Raw genomic sequence first — 19,236 nt, forward strand, 5'->3', positions numbered from 1 at the left:
AAGGCGAAAGATCTCGACGTCCTGTGTAAGCTTCGTGATCCACTAATCCTAAGACGATATATTTAGGAATGGCGCCGAGAAAGAGGTTCTCCAGATTACATATCCTCGAATTTTGTGGAATGCAATAAGTTTTGACGGTCACGCGTGAGAGCGGGTACATGGCGTTTGCTTTTAGTAAAGCAGACTCGTGACCCAAACGTACGGCGGGTGAAATATTAACTTTCTTCACAAAAAGCGATGCACCTAGCAGTTTCAGCTTGTAGGTGGAATCACGCGCCCCCATCAGGCAAAAAGCATCACACGCGCGTGTCAGTTTAATTCTGAGATCGACAGAATTTAAAAGAAGTCTTTCACAGAAAAATATATCAGAATGCAGGGGTCCTATCAGATCCACTTCTCTGGAGTTTTCTGTAAAAGTCGCTCGTTGATTAAGGCCTAAATTGCGTCCGTTAATTACAACGGTGGAATCGTGCGCGCCTGCAGTGTCTTTGAAGAACAATCCCGCGCTGAATTGAGAATTCAAACTCGCTTCAGAAAAGTTCAGCAGGGTTTCGATGATCGCTCTGTAGGGGTGCGTGGCGCTGGATTGTGAAATCAGACGATCGCCGAGAACCACGTCACATTGTGAGAAAATCGTGTTTATCGGGTAATTAATCAGACCGGTGGCAGCACCATCATCTAGCGGGCTGCCGTCATCGTTTGTAATTTTCACCCGCAAAAATAGAAGAGTGTCGTTTAAATCCAAATATTTTTCTCCATCTCCGGGGACAAAAAATTCTACAGGCCCGCCGTCCGTCAGGGCCGCTATGGGTAAAATTTCGCTGTAGATCTTATCTTCGATAGACAACTGCGTCATGGGTACGGTGAAGAGATCCAGTTCACTCAGCGTACATTCTGACGATTTGCTGTGGAGCAGTGACATGATTAAAAAATATCAGAGCCTGTCTGACGAGACTTCTTCCTCTTTTGCTTGCGTTTTGTAACTGGAGCTTTGATGCGTCGGTCGCTTCGTGATGTAGATGTCTTTAAACGCCTGCCGGGGGGTCTTTTGCGAACACGCCTCGACAGAACCATGAGGCCTGACCCCTCTTGGCCATTAGGGTCATTGATTTTACCGACGGCTCTCGTCAACACATCTGACACGATTCCTGTAGCGGCCTTTTTGAGATGCGGTTTAGCCAGAGCAAATCCTTTTTTAACAAAAGGTGATATGAATCGAAACAGTCTTGAAAATATCGATCCAAAGCCACGTCCGTACATATAAGGAACACCGCTAAAACCTGGTAAACCATGACCGGCCTGAGTGACGTAATAATTGATAAAACGGTTGGGATCGTTTCTCTGCAGGTGATAAATCATGTCTGCAAGACGTACGAGCGTAACTGACTCTCTCACCCTGTTTCACGAGCGTTATATTATTGTATTTCTCTGATGTGCGGGCCTGAAATGAAGCCTCACCGTTGTTTTTCCGTATAAGAAGTGAATCGGCTCATTCTGATCAGATTTTATTTCGATATGAATGCTTTCTATATGATTCGTAGAAACGCTGATGTAATCCACAGGATTAAACACATGAGTGACCGTGTGACCGAAGGTCCCTTCAACTTTCACCGTACGTAATAAAGGCGCAAAGACGTCCCCGATCAACTGCTCGGTCACGACATCCGTGTAGCAGTAAAACTGATATAGACCGCCTGTTAAATCGGGTGGGTGAGGCACCGATTTGATCGGTTCATCGAGGCCTGAAGTACCTTCAGGCGTCAACCACTCACCCGCGTTGAAACCTAACAGATAGGCCAGAGGCGCTAAAAATCTAAATTCTATTTCATCACCGATCTGATATTTGAGAATGGGATCGGGGAATCTGTGAATGAGATAGAAATCAGGATCAATCTTTCTCATAGCAGTCTCACATTCCATTCTAAGTGTTTGGATAGCTTTATAATATCCGGGAGTAATCGGAGCTCTGTTGATTTTCTTAGGTTCTTTCACTCGTCGCCATTCAACAAACGCACGATCGTTCGGTAAATTAAACCACGAGTGCACGTAAGTGATTTCAGACAGTCCCACTTGCCACCTGCCATTGAGATTGATGTGACGGGCTAGATCGGTTCTGTAACTGGCAATCGTGTTATTTTTAAACACTTCGTTACTGGCGTTAGAGGGCAATGTGATATAAAAACCCTCCTCTTGTCTCAGATCCATTTTTTTATTGTATCTGTTTTTTTAAACGTCGTGCAGGTCTGAGGCTTTAATCCAACTGGAAAATTTTTGAGGCCAGCCAAGCCATTTAACAAAAACTTGCTTCTGGCCTCTGTAAGTTCTGCGCTTTAAAATTTTTTCAACGTGGAAGGATCGTTCGGTCGATAAGTTTACTTTCTGCAATTCGGGTTCATAAAATGACCCTTCAATTTTTTCCCCATCAAAATCTTTGAGTTTATAAACCGGCGGTGCTCGATGAAGACACTGGTCCACTGTGAACAGCTCGTGCGTGAAACTCTGCTCATATTTTTTATCAAAAACACCTCTGAGTTTGGAAATTCTCACAACGTCACCCCTGTTAAACTTCATTTTCTTTGCAGGCTTCGGTGCGGTGGTCCCGTAAAGGTTGCGAAACACTTGCCATTGATTTTCCGTGTTAACTTCAAAGGGGGCCATTTTGATAGAAGTGTGGTAGCTATGATTATAACCTTTCACCAAATCTTGAATCACATCTATGTAGCGATGGGTGTTTTTGGCTGTGAAATATCTCCACATTCTACCTTTTAGAGTCCTGTTAAATCTCTCCACAACGCTGGCCTTTACGCTGCTGGCTGTGGTAAAATGCACAATTTCGTGTTTCTTCATGAGGGCTTCAAATTTCTTATTAAAAAATTCTTTACCGGAATCCGTTTGCAATTTTTTAGGGACACCGCTGTCTTTCAAAACTGAAGCAAAAGCTTCTGTAACATCTTTCCCCGATTTGTTTTTCAGGGCTCGTACATAGGCTTTCTTTGAAAATACATCTATGACGGTTAATAGGTAATTAAAGCCGTCGTTTGATTTTGACAAGGCCTGCATGTCGCATAAGTCAGCTTGAAACTGTTTTAGCGGCCCTGAGACAAAAACCTTATTTCTCGGAAAATGAACTCTTGCAGGTTTGTGAAGTGTATAGGCGTCTTGTTCTGAGAGAAAATCGCGAGCCTTATCCGATGAAACTTTCTCCCCAATATCTTGTTGTAAACCGGTTCTAAACCTTTCCACACCACCGTAACTACCCTGATGTTCTGGTGTAAAATAAACCTTTTTCATTACCTCCTCCATCTCTGATGAATGGTTGGCAAAAATGATGCATAATTGTTTTCATTAGTTCTTTTTATTTCATAAATTGTACACACAATCTAATCAGAACTAAAATCTAATGACGCTACCGTCAGAAATAAAATCTAATCATACTGTAAAAAACAGCAGTCATCAAATATAATCACACAGTCTAATCATACTGTAAAAACAGCAGTCGTCAAATATAATGAATAAAATCACACAGTCTAATCATACTGTCGTCAAATATAATCTAAACACTAGTCAGAACTAAAAACAGTCGTCAAATATAATGAATAAAATCACGCAGTCTAATCATACTGTAAAAAACAACCGTCAAATATAATCTAAACACTAGTCAGAACTAAAAACAGTCGTCAAATATAATGAATAAAATCACACAGTCTAATCTAAACACTAGTCAGAACTAAAATCTAATCATACTGTCGTCAAATATAATAATAAAGTTGTAGAAGAGACCCTCCGCAGCTCGCTCACTCCATCACCACCCCGGACAGCGCGTCCAGGTCAGCTTTGGACAGGCGATCGTACACCGGAAAAATGTCTTTGTGAATGGGCATCACAGCCCTGAATCCGTGCAGCTGCGTCACAGCCATGGTGAACAGAATCTCAGTGTCCAGAGGCTGGAAGCCGTGCAGACTGAGAAAACTTTGAAGAGCCGGAATCAGTTTAGGTGTTAAAACCCTGCGAATAATGTCCGTAAAGTGAAAATCGTAAAATAATTCATTTTCAGCTACGTAAAGACATTCGTGTTGCCGTTGACTGGGATGATCGATCTTGCATCCGTGGCAGATGGTTGGTAAGTGAGCTTTGATCGCCATGTTGACCAAGTGAAGAAGACCCATTTTCACACGGTCTACTTTGTCTTCTGAAAACACCCAGTCAGGCAGACGGTGAGGCTCCTCATCGGTGCTCTGGATGTCGAGGGGTTGCACATCCTCCTCCTCCTCATGACCTGGCGGCGGCTCAGGGTTTGATGTCACCAAAGGTGGATCAGCCCCGTCGACCCAGGGCCTGAATGGTACGTTCTCCGGAACCTCCATGATGGTGGGGAGTCGTGATAGGTTATCCTCTGGAAAACACGGTGGCGCCGATGCGGGCCTCGGACTGCCGTTGTATCTCGGCGGTGGTGGTGATGGTAGCGATCTGGACCTCGGACTGGTGTTGTATCTCGGTGGTGATGAATCCGTTAGTACCCAGCTCGGTGGTGGGCTCCAAAGGTCTTTAAGGGTCGTCTGATTGTAGAACCCCGTCATGCTGATGCCTTAGATCGTCTGGATGAAATGGTTTCTAACTGTAAGCTCTTTATAACTAGTGCTGGGTGGGGGCGTGGTATGATGATGCAACCTCCTCCTCCTCCTCCTAAGGCAGGTCTTAGAACTCCAGCTTTTTTCGCACTGTCAGAATGTCGTTCCAACAGCGGCTGGTACGAAAAAGTGAAGTAATACGATCCTCCACTTCATTTATTTTTTCACACCAGGCTTCGAAAGGTACAACCTGTAGAAGGCGGTAAATTCCGCATACAGAATGCACATTCTCCAGCACAAAAAAGAGCTCAAATCCTCTCACACGGACCGAGGCCTTGAACATCCACTCTCCATCAGCATCCTCTTCCCCCTCCCATGAAGCGCTGAATGCTGTCACAGCGTTCTGGATTTCATCCAACGTTGGAAGAGCTTGCGGCCCGCTGCGATTGACAGGCGGACGAGGTCTCTCTTCATCATCTCTGTGCACCTTGCGTGGAACAGCCAGCCTGAGCACAGCCCAATCGTTATAGGAGAGAACCGCTGGTGAGTTTGATAAATAGGATTTAAGAGGTTCCCCCTCAGCCACATCTTGGATTAAACACAGTTCCTTAGTGTCGTAGCTGAACCGGTACCCAAAACTACCGGAATAGCCGTAAGGTTCCAACTGCCATATTTGCTCCAAGATCTCTTTACCGCCGAAAGGAGGAACCTGCACTCTGCAGATGTAAAATGTAGATTTGCGGGGAGCACCAATTCCAGCCGGCATCTGATGTATAGCGATGGATTTTTCACAAAGCATGGTTTTTGACAGCGGCGTATCCACGCTCTCTTCTTTCACTTTTTGAGTTGAAGTTGAAGCGTCGGATGTAGTAGGCACCTCTTCATGCATCTCCTCGTGGTTCATCATTTTTTCTTAGAGCTCGGCTTTTCACCATTCGGACAGATCTGAGCTTTTAAAGAGTTATACACAATAGGATTACACTCAGAAGGGAGGGGGGCTGTGGGAACCGCTGGGTAACACAATAAGAAACTTCACACGCCATTACACACATTAGCCTATGACGTGGGGAATCATGGACATCTGGACACGTTCAACAATACGCCATTGATGATGCGGCGTGGGGGGTCTAGGCCATCTGGACAATTAACAATACACATGTCCATTTGATTAATGATACGGAAGGGGGGGCAAAGATTGAACAATACACCTGTCCATTTGATTAATGATAGGAAGGGGGGGCAAGGTCAAGGGTCAAATGAACAATAGGACTGAAAGGTCAAAAAGGTCAAAGAACAATAGACCTGTCAAAAAGTTTGACGAAAGGTATCTTATAATTCTCTCTTGCGCCTGCTCTTCTGCCTCCTGAACTCTCCACCACACATGGTCTGCCATCTCCACCCTCACAACATGACAAGTATACTACAGAACAGCGCTATGCCCTCTGCTGTCCTGGCCGGGAATTGCTTTGCAACACTCCCCAGGAGACGGAGAAGCATGAGGGCAAAACATCTCCGTCCGTGCGTGTGTGTCTCTCCCTGTTGGAGGTGATGGAGAAGCATGAATCAGGCTTTATTGTAACTGTCTATTGTTGCTTGATAAGCAGAAACTGTCACCTGCAAAACACCTCTTCCCTACCTCCTCATGGTTTATTTGCATCGTTGTTCTCCGTTATGTGGGAGTCGCTGTGTTGATCAGATAATCACTTAGGTGACTTAGGTGTCTGAAGGACTCTGCACAGGGGTTTCTTTGTAAGTAGGAACAGGAATGAAGTTATTGAGGTCAGCAGGTTAAAGATCAACTTCAATTAATTTCAACATTAGAACAAAGTGTCACACCCTGTCCTGTCTCCCAATTCTGTTCAGCCATGTGTCTCTGTTAATTGCTCCCACCTGCCTTTCGTTTTCCAATCACCCAAGCTCCCAGCCCTCTTGTATTTGAACCCCTCCAGTTCTGTGTCTCTTGTTGGCTCATTCTTTCCATGTCCTGCGTGCATTTATCATTGAAAACCTTTTACGTTTTCCAGTTTGTCTGTCTGCCTGCTTCCTCCCCAGCATTTGGATCCTCACCTCCGCTCCAGTCACCAGCACGCCTGACAGAATGAGCCAACCCACAGAAGTATCCAGCATGGAGGTTATCCCTTGGGAGAACCTGCTCCAGTTTCTCGCCACGGACCACCGGCCGGCTCCTCTTCCTCCGGCATCGCCTCGCCATGGACGCCGCCACCGAGCCCGGACCTTAGCGATCCTCTCCACCCTCCCGAAGCCGGATGGAGACTTGGACGGGGAGGCACAGATGGACTGCTCCTGCTATATGGGCACCAGACTGGCTGTGTGCTCCCCCGGAGTTGGTCCACGGCGTTGGGAAGGATGCCGGGCTCCACCATCACCCCTTGTCCCAGGACGGAGCCGCGAGCTTGCCGCTGCCCCTGCCCGGCGCGCCAGCTTGGACCCGCCCCCCAGTCAGACCAGCAGTCCCGTTTCCGGTCCAATCAGCACCTCCGTCATCTACAGGCGGAGGAACCATGCCTACAGCCCAGCTGACAGAGCTCGCCAGTCTCCAGGCGGAGCTTGGCCGGATCCGTCAGCTCGTCAGCCTCCGTGAGTTCCAGCTGGACACCCTATCCTCCCCATATCTCCAGGAGAAGGTTTCTGTCCAGCCTGCGGCCCCGCATCCGGTCCAGTCAGCAGTTCTCTCGTCTCCAGGCCAAAGGACCGAGATTGCAGCCCATCCAACAGAGCTCGCCGGTCTCCGAGCTGAGCTGGTCCGACTCCGTCAGGTCTTCAGTCTCCAGGAGTTCCAGCTGGACAATCTATCCTCCCTGCTTTTCCAGTTACCGGCTTCACCAGGTCCCGCGCCACCAGTCCAGTCAGCGCCAGTTCCATCGGTGGTCCAGGACACTCCGCCTCCGGGCCAGCCTGTCCAAGAGGCTCCGCCCCCAAGTCAGCCTGTCCAGTGGTCAGCGCCCAGTCCGGCGGCACCAGCCAAGGAAGCGGTCCTGACTGCAGCGGCTCCGCCTCCACTCCAGAAGTCAGTGGTCCCTCCTGCAGTGGCTCCGCTTCCGGTCCAGAAGTCGAAGCCTCCGGTCCAGAAGTCGAAGGTTCCGGTCCAGAAGTCGACGGTTCCGGTCCAAAAGTCGACGGTCCAGGTCCAAAAGTCAACGGTCCAGGTCCAAAAGTCGGCAGTCTAGAAGTCGGCTGTCCAGAAGCCGGCGCCTCCGGTCTGCCTGCCTGCTTCCTTCCCAGCATTTGGATCCTCACTTTCGCTCCACTCACCAGCGCGCCTGACACAATGGATGTTTTGTAGGCGTGAGATCACCAAAGATGATAGAATCTTTTAAATCTTACTTTCAGATAAGCTGATGATGTTCAGCAGCTGAAACTGGGGTGGTGGCAGGAACTCATCCGCAGAGAGAAAATGAATGCCTGCTAGAAACAAAATAGAACAAACAAACCAAAAACCCCATACTGCTGGGAATCGACAATACAGCTTATCTGTGCAGTAACGTATCAAAAGATTTCAGTTTTAAGATAGTTTCTGTTTTTCTTCAATGTAACATCAACTGTCTCCACCTGCATCTACATCTGCAACCTTCTCAAAACTTACCTTGTCATTCCTACTTACCTGTACTTTCCTTCTTGGAAGATGTTTTTTGACCTTAAATGACGAGAAGATTGTAGGTACAGCTGTGTCCTTCAGGCAAAGTCTCCCCTAAAATAAAAAAAAGAGACTCACATACACACACATCAGACAAGGTCAATTTCTGTATCTCATAAACACACTGGTACACCAGAGCACTGTGTGTGTGTGCACGTGTTTGCGTGTGTGTGTGCACGTGTATGTGTGTGTGTGTGTGTGTGTGTGTGTGTGTGTGTGTGTGTGTGTGTGTGTGTGTGTGTGTGTGTGTGTGTGTGTGTGTGTGTGTGTGTGTGTGTGTGTGTGTGTGTAAAAGCCATGTGGAGAGTGTTTATTTATAAAGCATATATGTCGTTAGATTTTATCCAGAATCCAGACTTTGAACATATATATTTTAATTACAGTTTGATTTATTTGACACCAGTAGAATGTTTATTATTTTGTTAATTTCTCCTTAAATGCCTAACGTTTTAGTTTAACATGAATATTTGTCATTCATCCAAATACATGAAGTTACACATTAAAGACTGACAAAAAAGTTAATTTTGATTATCTGAATAATTATCCATAGAATTAGATGGAAATTAATAACGTGATTGTTTCCCCATCTAAACAGCCCCAGTCACAGACAGTTCAAGGGAGGGGGGCATTTTTTTCTTGTTACACAGCAATGTAACATCTGTATATTATACAGCTAATGCTTCAATTATTTCAATCCTAACTAAAATATGAAGTAATGTGTTTGTATCCTGGAGTCCGTGGTGAAGTAATGACTCTCAAAGTGTTCACTGCACAAGCGGGAGTGTGAATTGGGAGTCCAGCACTCTCTTCTTTGGTTGCTTACCCAAAGGTCAAGCCTCTCTGGATCACCTAGAGGAAAACTTCATACAAAGAACTACTTAAGCATATGGGGTTTAAAACACGTACCGTAATTTCCGGACAATCGAGCATACCTCAATATAAGCCGCACCAGAAAAAAAAAAAGAGCGAGTTTATCTGATGGCATACAGACTTCTGGAGACTAACATCAAGCACTATCAACCAACTCACCGATAGGGTTGTCACGGTAACCGGTGTAGCCGTAAACCCCGGTAAAAAAGTTGACAATAATAATAACCGTCTTGTTTTTAAAAATATATATTATCTCGGTGAATTACTGTGGCTGCGGTGTAGGCGCAGTGACCCTTACCAGCCACCGTATCATCTGCTGAAGCTGCAGGCGGCACATGCGCACTTTATTGTTTACAGCCAAAACTTTCTTGTAGCTAACCCCTTCTTTCCACCGGAGCCGTCAGCAGCACGTTACTGCAGCAGCACGTCATAGCTGCTGATAGGACCCGCTGTGGTCAACAGAACCTTTTGCACTGGAGCCGTCAGCAGCGTGAGTTGGCCGCGTCTCAGGAGCAGCATGTTGCGGCCCTTACCTGCCGGTTCTATTTTCTACGCGCGACGCCTCTGAAACGGGTCAAGTTCGACATTTTTGGGGAAGGAAAGACAGGAAATCGGACACGGAAACGGAGTGAAGCTCCCGAGATTTTCAGAATAAAGAAACGTACTGCCTTCCGGTTGCTTTACTTTAAAAAAAAGTAACTAACTGTGCGGCCCCGTGAGAAGTTATCATCTAGCTAGCGGTCTCCTTTGTTTTTCAGGTCCGTATTGGCGATTATAAAATGGACAGAACATAAAACACAAACCTTTTGGAGCCATGTTGTAATTTTCTCCTGCTTGTTGTTGTGTTTACTGACGAAGTCACTCACGTGACTTTGTGCTCTGTCTGTGACAGCTGCTCCCCTGCTGCTTCGCGTCTCGTGGGAAGGGCCAAGCAGCATCTTACGCAACTAAGACGTGCTGCTGCAGTGACGTGCTGCTGACTGCTCCGGTGGAAAGAAGGGGTAAAGCTGAAATAATGGCCAAAGGTGTCATGAGTCTGCTGTTTTTCCCTCTGTCTATTTGCAGGTGGGCGTGTCGGAGAGCCTCAGCTGCTGCTGATTTCCCCATCAGCAAGGCCAGGGGATTTAAGGAGTGGCGTGTCCACACTCCAGCGCCGGTTGATACTCTCACCTGGGTAGCTTCCAGCCTCGTCCTGAAATTGTACAATGTTTGCAATCTTGCTCTGCTTGTCCTGTTTACTTACCTGTCCTGCCCCCCAGATCTACTACCAAGTCTCAGCCTGAGTTCTCTTCTGTCCTGGAGTGTGTACCTCAGCCTCGCCACTCATTATCCCCTGGTCATCTGCTCTCCGCCGTTCACCTGCTCTGGATATTTGTCAACCACATCCATCCAGCCTCAACCTAATTCTCCAGCGACCAGACCTGACCTACCCTCTCCTCACATTCATCCTCTGTTCTGGCTCCATAAGATCTCCCTTCCCTCTATTGTATCTTGTTCTCTCGTTCCTGGTTTAACCTCCGTGTGTTTGTTTCTATTTTTAGACCCCAGCCCGGTTTCCTCTTCGTCTAAGTTCGCCCTTAGTTCCCGTTGGCTTTTTCCAGCACCAGTTTGGAGCTGCATCCTTTATTATTATTTTTTCATTTAATAAAATCAAATTCTTATTTTCTTACCTCCTGCCTTGTGCTGATTCTTTCATGTGGGTCAGGAAGCTTCCTGCGATCATGACAAAAGGAGGAGACGGCAGCGCGCAGGACATTTATTATCCCTCAAAGAAGACAAAGTCGGAAGTTTGGGCATTTTTTGGATATTTGAAGAATACCGAGGGACAGTTGATAGAAGACGGCTTTCCTGTTTGCAGCACGTGCAGAAAAAGTGTCTGTGAAAGGCAGCAATGCTTCAAATCTCATGACACATCTGCGTAACCATCACCCACAACTCTACAGTCAACGCAAGGCAAGCTAACATTAGCGTTTTAGCTAAAATGCGTGATCCGAGGATTTGGGTTGAGGGAGAATGTAACAAGTCGCTATATAAAGCAGCCACAGCGCCGCTACCTGCATATAAACTGTGTCGTGGACACCGCCATGTTGAAATGACGCTATGCATTACGGGGCTCCCAGGGGCAGATAAGAGTTGGTCTCTCTCTGAGAATAATTATTAATTTAACAATGATTACTGCCTGATGACATTTTCCCACATCTGCAAAGCTCACTGGAAGGACACAAACCGAGGACAATAGGGTTTATTACTCAAGTAAGGGTAAAAAAGTATCTGATTAGAAGACTACTTGAGTACTGAGTATCTTCTGATCTAATATTTTTAAAATGATGACATCAAACAGAACAAAAAAGACGTTATGGGCAAATATTGGTATTTTAAAGACTAAAGGGGAAAAATGTAAATAAATTAAATACACAATTACAACATAACTAATTTTAGGCAAAATTTAGACACAAACCGAGGACAATATTTTCCTGATATACAGGGTGTATTTAGTTGTCTGAAAATGTAACACATTTAAAAAAAAACGCGATAATACTGAAAACCGTGATAATTTTAGTCACAATAACCGTGAGGTTAAATTTTCACACCGTGACAACCCTACTCACCGAGCTGCAGTATTTCTGTGGTCAGGTCTCTCTCCGAGTCCAAGAGCTCCACAAGCGGTCAGCCCACACAGCAGACAGGCGCTGAAGCGGTCAGACATGCGCCGGGCTGACAACCGGGGAGAACCGGGTGGAAGAATGGAACACAGAAGTGTCCCTCCGAGAGCTCCATCATATTTCAACCCATTTTTATGTTAAATGCACTGGGTTTTACCTATTATGGAACTACGATTGGGACAATATTCAGCGTAACTTGTACCAAGTTTTGTAACTGCAAACATGTTTCATCACATGTAACTTTGGATTCGTAACTTGTAACTTTGGATCCGTAACTTGTAACTTTGGATTCGTAACTTGTAATTCTCAATTCGTACTTGTATTTTTGTTTTGTAACAGGAACATTGTATTTTGTACATGTATTTTTTATTTTGTAAAAGCAAACATTCATTCAGAAACATGAAACTTTTGTTTTGTAACTAGCAGACTTCCAAATTGAAAAAATCAAAGTACAAGTTTCAAATCAAAACTCACAAAACACACATTTCATTCTACAGGTACAAACCTCACATCCTACAATGTTACGGATCATTTTGTCTCGATTCTAGCGCCAGTGGGAGGAACTTGGGTGGAACCAATGAGAGCACGACTCTTAGCTACCAATCACGTTTCTCGAATTCCTGTCCAATCACTGGGAGAGGAGGGCAGGGTTTTGTCAGAGCCGTAAAGAGTTACGACACTCCAAGACTCCTATGGAATGGGGAAGTCACGTGGTTCACGTAGTGTCGAATAGTTCCAAACAGCCCCGCTGCTGCATTGACTGCAGTTCATTTCAACTATTCGGTGTTTCGGAAGGATTTTCTCCGGTAAGTTGATGAAATGTCATCATTTTGTTGCATTGTGAAGCGTTAGCTAACCGCTTCGTTGTCTCCTCACAGAACAAGGCTATCCCAGCATGCTTTGCACGCCGGCTGTGGATTTTCAACAGGCAGAGAAAGGGGAGAGCTATTAAGTTTTAAACGTAAATTTGTTAAAAACTAGCCGTAGAAACCTAAAAAGCTTAAAGCGGTTCAGTTTATAGACATTTTTCGTTTGTATATTTGTTCTTTAAATTACATTTTAGGCAGAAATCAGCTAGAACGAGTTTGTGTCGCGGGTCCCAGTTATTCCTGTGTGTGTGTGTGTGTGTGTGTGTGTGTGTGTGTGTGTGTGTGTGTGTGTGTGTGTGTGTGTGTGTGTGTGTGTGTGTGTGTGTGTGTGTGTGTGTGAGTAGCGAATTAAACTTGTCATTTGTTTTAAGGACAACGGAGCAAAGAAGCGTTTTTATTAAGCTTAGAGGTGAAGAGTGAAGCTGTTTACACACAACCACAGAAGTTCTTCTGTGAAAAGTAGTTTTACATTCGGGGATTTACACAGCTGACACGTTATAATGAAGTAAAATGTTTGTGTGAAGAATATACGTTTTATCTTCTCGTGTGGATAAATGTAAAAATGTGTTTATTGCCTTTTTGTCACCTGTGGTCTCTGATTTTCTCTGTAGGACTGCAGGTGTCCAGGGTCAGGAGAGGCTTTACCTGTCCTGGGAGGGAGGCCTTCTACTGTCATCATGTTATTGTTATTTAGCTGTTTGATATTTGAACACATTTATTAAAACAAATACTAACTGAGAACTCTTTCTGATCATTGATTTTATCACCAGTTTTATTATTACAGATGTTTTTGAACATGTTACATGAACAGAAAATGAAAAGATGGTAAGGAGACAAGATTATTTATAATAGGTTACATTTATTTACAGATCAAAACCAGTATGGACCAGTTATGTACGGTTAAAGCAGGATTAACCTGAGTGACTCTTCCTGGATCCTTTATTTAAACTGAGTGAGCAGGAAGTCTTTAACAGTGCAGCTGGATCTGCTGCAGGAGGATCCAGACGTGGATGGAGGGCTGGTGCAGACCCGTGGCTGAAAGTTTCTGGTCAGAGGAACATCATACAGGATGGTCTGCAGAGAGAGCTTTGGGACGCTTCCTCTCACTGTGCACTCCATCGTCCATCTACAGGGACTGCTGGGCTGGCTCAGACGACAGCTGTTACATCTCTGTGAATGACTTGCCTGTTAACAATAGTGGTGGTCTGCTGGTACCTCCTGCAGGACAGAGCACCACTGACCTCCTCCACATACATCTTCCTCAGGCTCATCCTCCAGACCCACAACTTCACCAGCACAGAGGCAGATGTGCAGCACAGTGCATGCTGACCTGTAATAGATTAAATAAGAGTTTGGTTTTTTATAGAAAAATGTAAAACAAACATATAACCTGCAGTACACTGGTTCTGTTCAGTTTAAAGAAAAGCAGCAGGGAAAACTACAGAGAATTTACATTTTGAAGACAGATCTAATCATTATTAGGCTTAAGTTGAATAAACAAATGCACATTGAAAACAGTTCAATATTATTTTATTAAAAAGCCTGTTTTTTAAAACGTTTTACCCTCATTTGATGCAAAATAAGTTCTATATATAATAAATAAATATTAATAAATATTAATAAATAATAAATAGTTGAAATGAACTGCAGTCAATGCAGCAGCGGGGCTGTTTGGAACTATTCGACACTACGTGAACCACGTGACTTCCCCATTCCATAGGAGTCTTGGAGTGTCGTAACTCTTTACGGCTCTGACAAAACCCTGCCCTCCTCTCCCAGTGATTGGACAGGAATTCGAGAAACGTGATTGGTAGCTAAGAGTCGTGCTCTCATTGGTTCCACCCAAGTTCCTCCCACTGGCGCTAGAATCGAGACAAAATGATCCGTAACATTGTAGGATGTGAGGTTTGTACCTGTAGAATGAAATGTGTGTTTTGTGAGTTTTGATTTGAAACTTGTACTTTGATTTTTTCAATTTGGAATTCTGCTAGTTACAAAACAAAAGTATCATGTTTCTGAATGAATGTTTGCTTTTACAAAATAAAAAATACATGTACAAAATACAATGTTCCTGTTACAAAACAAGAATACAAGTACGAATTGAGAATTACAAGTTACGGATCCAAAGTTACAAGTTACGAATCCAAAGTTACAAGTTACGAATCCAAAGTTACATGTGATGAAACATGTTTGCAGTTACAAAACTTGGTACAAGTTACGCTGAATATTGTCCCAATCGTAGTTCCATATTTACCCTTTTACCCATCGACATATACCCTTTTAATTATTGTACCGTATATTACATCTAAATTTCAGGGTTAAACAGTAAATGTTAAAATAGTAGTTAGCTAGCTACTTTGATAAACTCAGATAGCAAAAGGCGGAAGTGACCTAAAATACATAAACATAATTTTACTTACCGAAAAAAATGAAGTGGAGACTCCTTGGACGCTCTATTAGTGCAATTAATGCCACAGCAAGTCATTTTGTCCAACAATTGTACCAATAATATCCTAAAAGGAACACACAAACACAGAGACTCAAAATCCCGGAACAGTTTCCAGGTGAGACCGAGGCTCAACTGAGGCCCTTCCACGGAGCTAGCTCTGTGGTCACGTGGGTCTGATGCTCATTAATTATACAGAATTTTAGGCTTTTAATACACTTAAACAGAAGAGTGAGAAAAAAAATTCACCCCTCTCAGAGTTGTCATGAGTGTAAACTAGATCATTTAAACCAAAAACATGTTTTGGTACCAGGCTGTAAACGTGTTTATTTATGCTGTGAAATTGGTATTTTTAACATGGGAGTCAATGAAGATTTGCTCGCTTCTGACACCAGCCCCCAGTGGATCAGGGTGGAACTGCAATTTATGATACTTCTGGGTTGGCCTCAATTTTTGACCCGCATTGTGGGGGCTTGGTCTCCATGTATGACAGTTGTGGACGTTAAAATCTGATGGAAGACCAGAAAAAGGGCACTTTGGTCACTTCGGACAAAAAGGGCAAGTACTACACTACACTACACTGTATTATACTATACTACACTACACTACACTATACTGTTAGAGATTTTATCAATATATTTATCAATAAACCCATTTCCTGCAGCTAGAGAGAGACAGGAAACAAATTAAGCAGACAAGTAAACCAAATTGCAATCTGTGGCAAAAGCATGAGGCAAATGCCCCGAGGTTCTGCTCACAGTGTTTATATATAACAAAGCATAAGAAAGGAACAGAGGTGTGTAATGATTTAAATTACATGTTATTTAATAAGCCATAAGGCGTAGGATTCCCTAGGAAATATGAAATCAACCTTATGGATCTGTGAGGTTATTTTAAACCAGAAGATTGGAACTTTTTAATGCAGCGATTAGATAACAGCTTCGTATTCACTCAGAGACAACAGAAAAGAGAGAGTCGAGTTTAAAAGTTTAAAGATTTATTACTAAACAAATTAAACTAGACTGACTTTAAAACTAAATGTATGGTGTAACTAAAGTGGATGAGACGGTGAATGGATGACATGTGATGTTAATCAACCAACAAATCCGAAGAAGCGATTTGTTCTGACGGGAACTGTAGGTGATGTCTTCGCATTAAGCTTTGATTAGGAGGTTCATAAACACATGAGACACCATTTGCCGGTCTACCTACCCTTCAGGAAGTCCCCTTTAGATCAGGATTGTTGAGGTCCAGCTTGACCTTTTCTGGAACCGAAGCCGGTAGGAAACGCAGTGGTTGCCGACTAGTCTGTGAGATACTTTCGGGTCAAGACGGTTTTGTTGGTGTCTGGTGAGACCCAAATCTGGGTCTTGAGGGTTCCGCTTTTATTCTGAAAGGAACCGTTGCAGCAGTTGGAACAGCAACAGATTGTATCCAGCTTGTCGTTGGTTCTTTCGGCTGAAGAGGAAAGTTACGGATTGGCCACTCCGACACATTCTCTAGAACGCTTTGAACTGGCGTTAAAGATGACGTGGGCATAGTTTTATACTTCGGATGTTTTGATTTATGGTCGAATGAAAAATTGACAGATTTACCTAACACCACCAAAACCCCGCCTCCGTCAGATCTGGCAGATTCTGATTGGATCAGTAAAAGTAATGTGTCATGTCTTTTAACGCTACGTGAGATCAGTCCTGTTGGAACATTTAAGTCATAGTACTCATCATATTCTATAGGATTATAATAAAGTAATTAATATTTTGATTTCACAGATTGGTCACATCTTATTTAATGACTAACACTTGGCATGATTAGCTTTATTAAAATAGTTTTTTGATTAATTAAAAGGAGATAGTCCATTCTTCATTCTTCTCTTGAGCTGAAAAGAAGCAGTTTTATAAGCGAATGCATGAGACCTTGAGGCCATATCTCATGCAGACTAGTTCTGTGTCAAAGAAGAGGGGGAAACAGTCATTTCATTCCGTTACATATCCCCCCTTTTCAATGGTGGGGTGGTCCGTACAGAGACCACCTGGCGTTGAACAAACCAGAGTCCTAAAGGGACTCAGACGACAGGGGAAGGTGCAGTTCCCCAGGAAGAGGCCAACAGTGGTGAGGTACAAACACCACTCCGAAGAACAGTCTATGGTTTACACAGTCTCGCATAATCCCTTTGGAAGCACACAAGTCAGCAGATTATTAAGGTATCCACGTGGAGGTAATAATTCGAAGCAGGAGCAAAACTTTATTTATCCACGGGTAGGGAATACTTCCAAAAGAGTATACTGATCTTTGTAGTAGCACTTATCGTGATTCAGTGTGGGAAAGAGCAGCATGTCAGGTCCCAGCGAGCGAAGTATCCCAGCAGCCATGCCGGAACAAACGGATGTGCAGGTCCTACGAGCCGGAACACCCATCAGGAGGAGCGGAATACGATGACGAGTCATAGGTCCACCCCCAGGGAAGCGAGGATTATCAGCGAAACTCAGGAGAGGAGAGAGAGCACAGCACAGGGCAATTCAATGTAGACACAACAAAATGGCGTCTAATGCAAATTAACAAACAAAAAGAAACCTAGCACTGTCAGTACCTGCATGTACTATGTGTAGGCAATTATGTGAATTAACCTTAAAGCGAAGAAATGGGTGCAATAGACTACATGTAATGCAAAAAGTGGTGCAAAAAGAATAAAATTAATAAAACCCTATACTGCGTATGGGAGAAATCACTGTACTAAGTAAAAATGTCTTCAAAATGAAGGGCGAAATTGGTTGTAGCTCATAATGGTAAATTAACTAAGTTAATCATAAAGTTTTCAAAACAATCACTGTTGTAAAGTTCTATAAAAAGATAGATATATGAGTGTCAAAGAGCACTAAAATGTAAATCAGTGAGGTTAGTAATCAACCTACACGTGAATGTACCCATAAGGAATTACGATTAGTGAAAATAATTTTTTTTTTAAATTGGATAACAGTGATATGTGGACTAAACCCATTTACTGTTAACTACCTGATTACCTGACTTCAGGAACCCACAGCATGTTCATCTCAAATCACCCAAGTCTGCACGTCATGTATAAACAGGAAAGACAACCATGCACACACACAAACATAGACAAACTTGTGTAACTCGAGATAGAGAGCTATGGAACCGACGAGGCGCGAAATCACCCCCCTTTCGAAGTCGGTAAGTTGTTGGTGGTAGCATTGACCAAATTAGTGGAACCCTTGTGCAGTTTGATTTGGTCCCTGTGGACCCATTTGTAGACGGGTTCCTTGTATGTTTGGGTAATCTTGATCTGATACACGACTGGAGAGAGCTTATCTGTTATCAGGTATGGGCCTGACCACTTCGGCAAAAGTTTCTTAGCCAGCTTCCCAGAGGTGTTGTTGGTGTTACCAGTTTTAGGAGCGAAAATGTAGAACCAGGCCTCATCACCTATGTTGAGTTCAGAATGTGAGGCCTTCTTATCGTAATAAGCCTTCCTGCGTTCAGCCGATTTCTCCAGATTTGTCTGTGCAAACGAGAACGCTGCAGGCAGATAGTTCTTCAGGTCCTGCAAATATTGTTCGCTCATGTAAGCCGGGTCGGCCTCTGACTCTTTTCACGTGTCAGAGCAGAACCTCCCTGAACCGTCTACAGGTGGTTCAGAGCTTCTGACCAAGTCCTGCAAACACACCCACATCACCCTGCTTCTCCTCCAGCTTCACTGTCTGCCAGTCAACTTCAGAGTTCATTTCAAGATCCTGGTTGTGGTCTATAGGGCCTTACATGAACAAGCACCATCTTACATTGGTGATCTTCTTAGTCCCTACACCCCCAGCAGGTCCCTGAGGTCCAGTGACCAAAGCCTACTGGTTGTGCAGCACCAGGCTAAAGGTCAAAGGTGTCAGATCATTTGCTGCTGTGGCCCCCAGACTCTGGAACTCTCTCTCCCTGAGCCTGAGATCAGTGGACTCAGTTGACTCCTTTAAAAAGCAGCTGACGACTCGCTTGTTCAAGCTGGCTTTTGTATGACCTTCTTCACAACTCTCTCTTTATTCTGCTCTCCCCACCTATTCCACCTTCCTCAGGATCCACTGATTTCTCTCTTTCCTCTTCACTCTCTCTTTCTTAACATTTTTTAATCACAATTGCCTATTTTTTGCTCATTTTAAATATA

General features: G+C 44.1%; 1 long non-coding RNA gene across 2 annotated transcripts; it reads left to right on the forward strand.

Moving 5' to 3' along the window:
- Nucleotides 1-12,088: 12,088 nt before the first annotated feature.
- Nucleotides 12,089-13,360, forward strand: LOC129155090 (uncharacterized). 2 transcript variants are annotated; one of them, XR_011521678.1, is made up of 3 exons: nt 12,089-12,562; nt 12,635-12,717; nt 13,237-13,360. It is a non-coding gene; the product is annotated as an uncharacterized lncRNA (long non-coding RNA). The 2 variants fall into 2 exon arrangements; XR_008560084.2 differs by having other exon boundaries at nt 12,089-12,717.
- The last annotated feature ends 5,876 nt before the right edge of the window (nt 13,361-19,236 follow it).

This window comes from Nothobranchius furzeri, chromosome 9 (assembly GCF_043380555.1).
Source record: "Nothobranchius furzeri strain GRZ-AD chromosome 9, NfurGRZ-RIMD1, whole genome shotgun sequence".
In the NCBI taxonomy this organism is placed as follows: domain Eukaryota; kingdom Metazoa; phylum Chordata; class Actinopteri; order Cyprinodontiformes; family Nothobranchiidae; genus Nothobranchius; species Nothobranchius furzeri.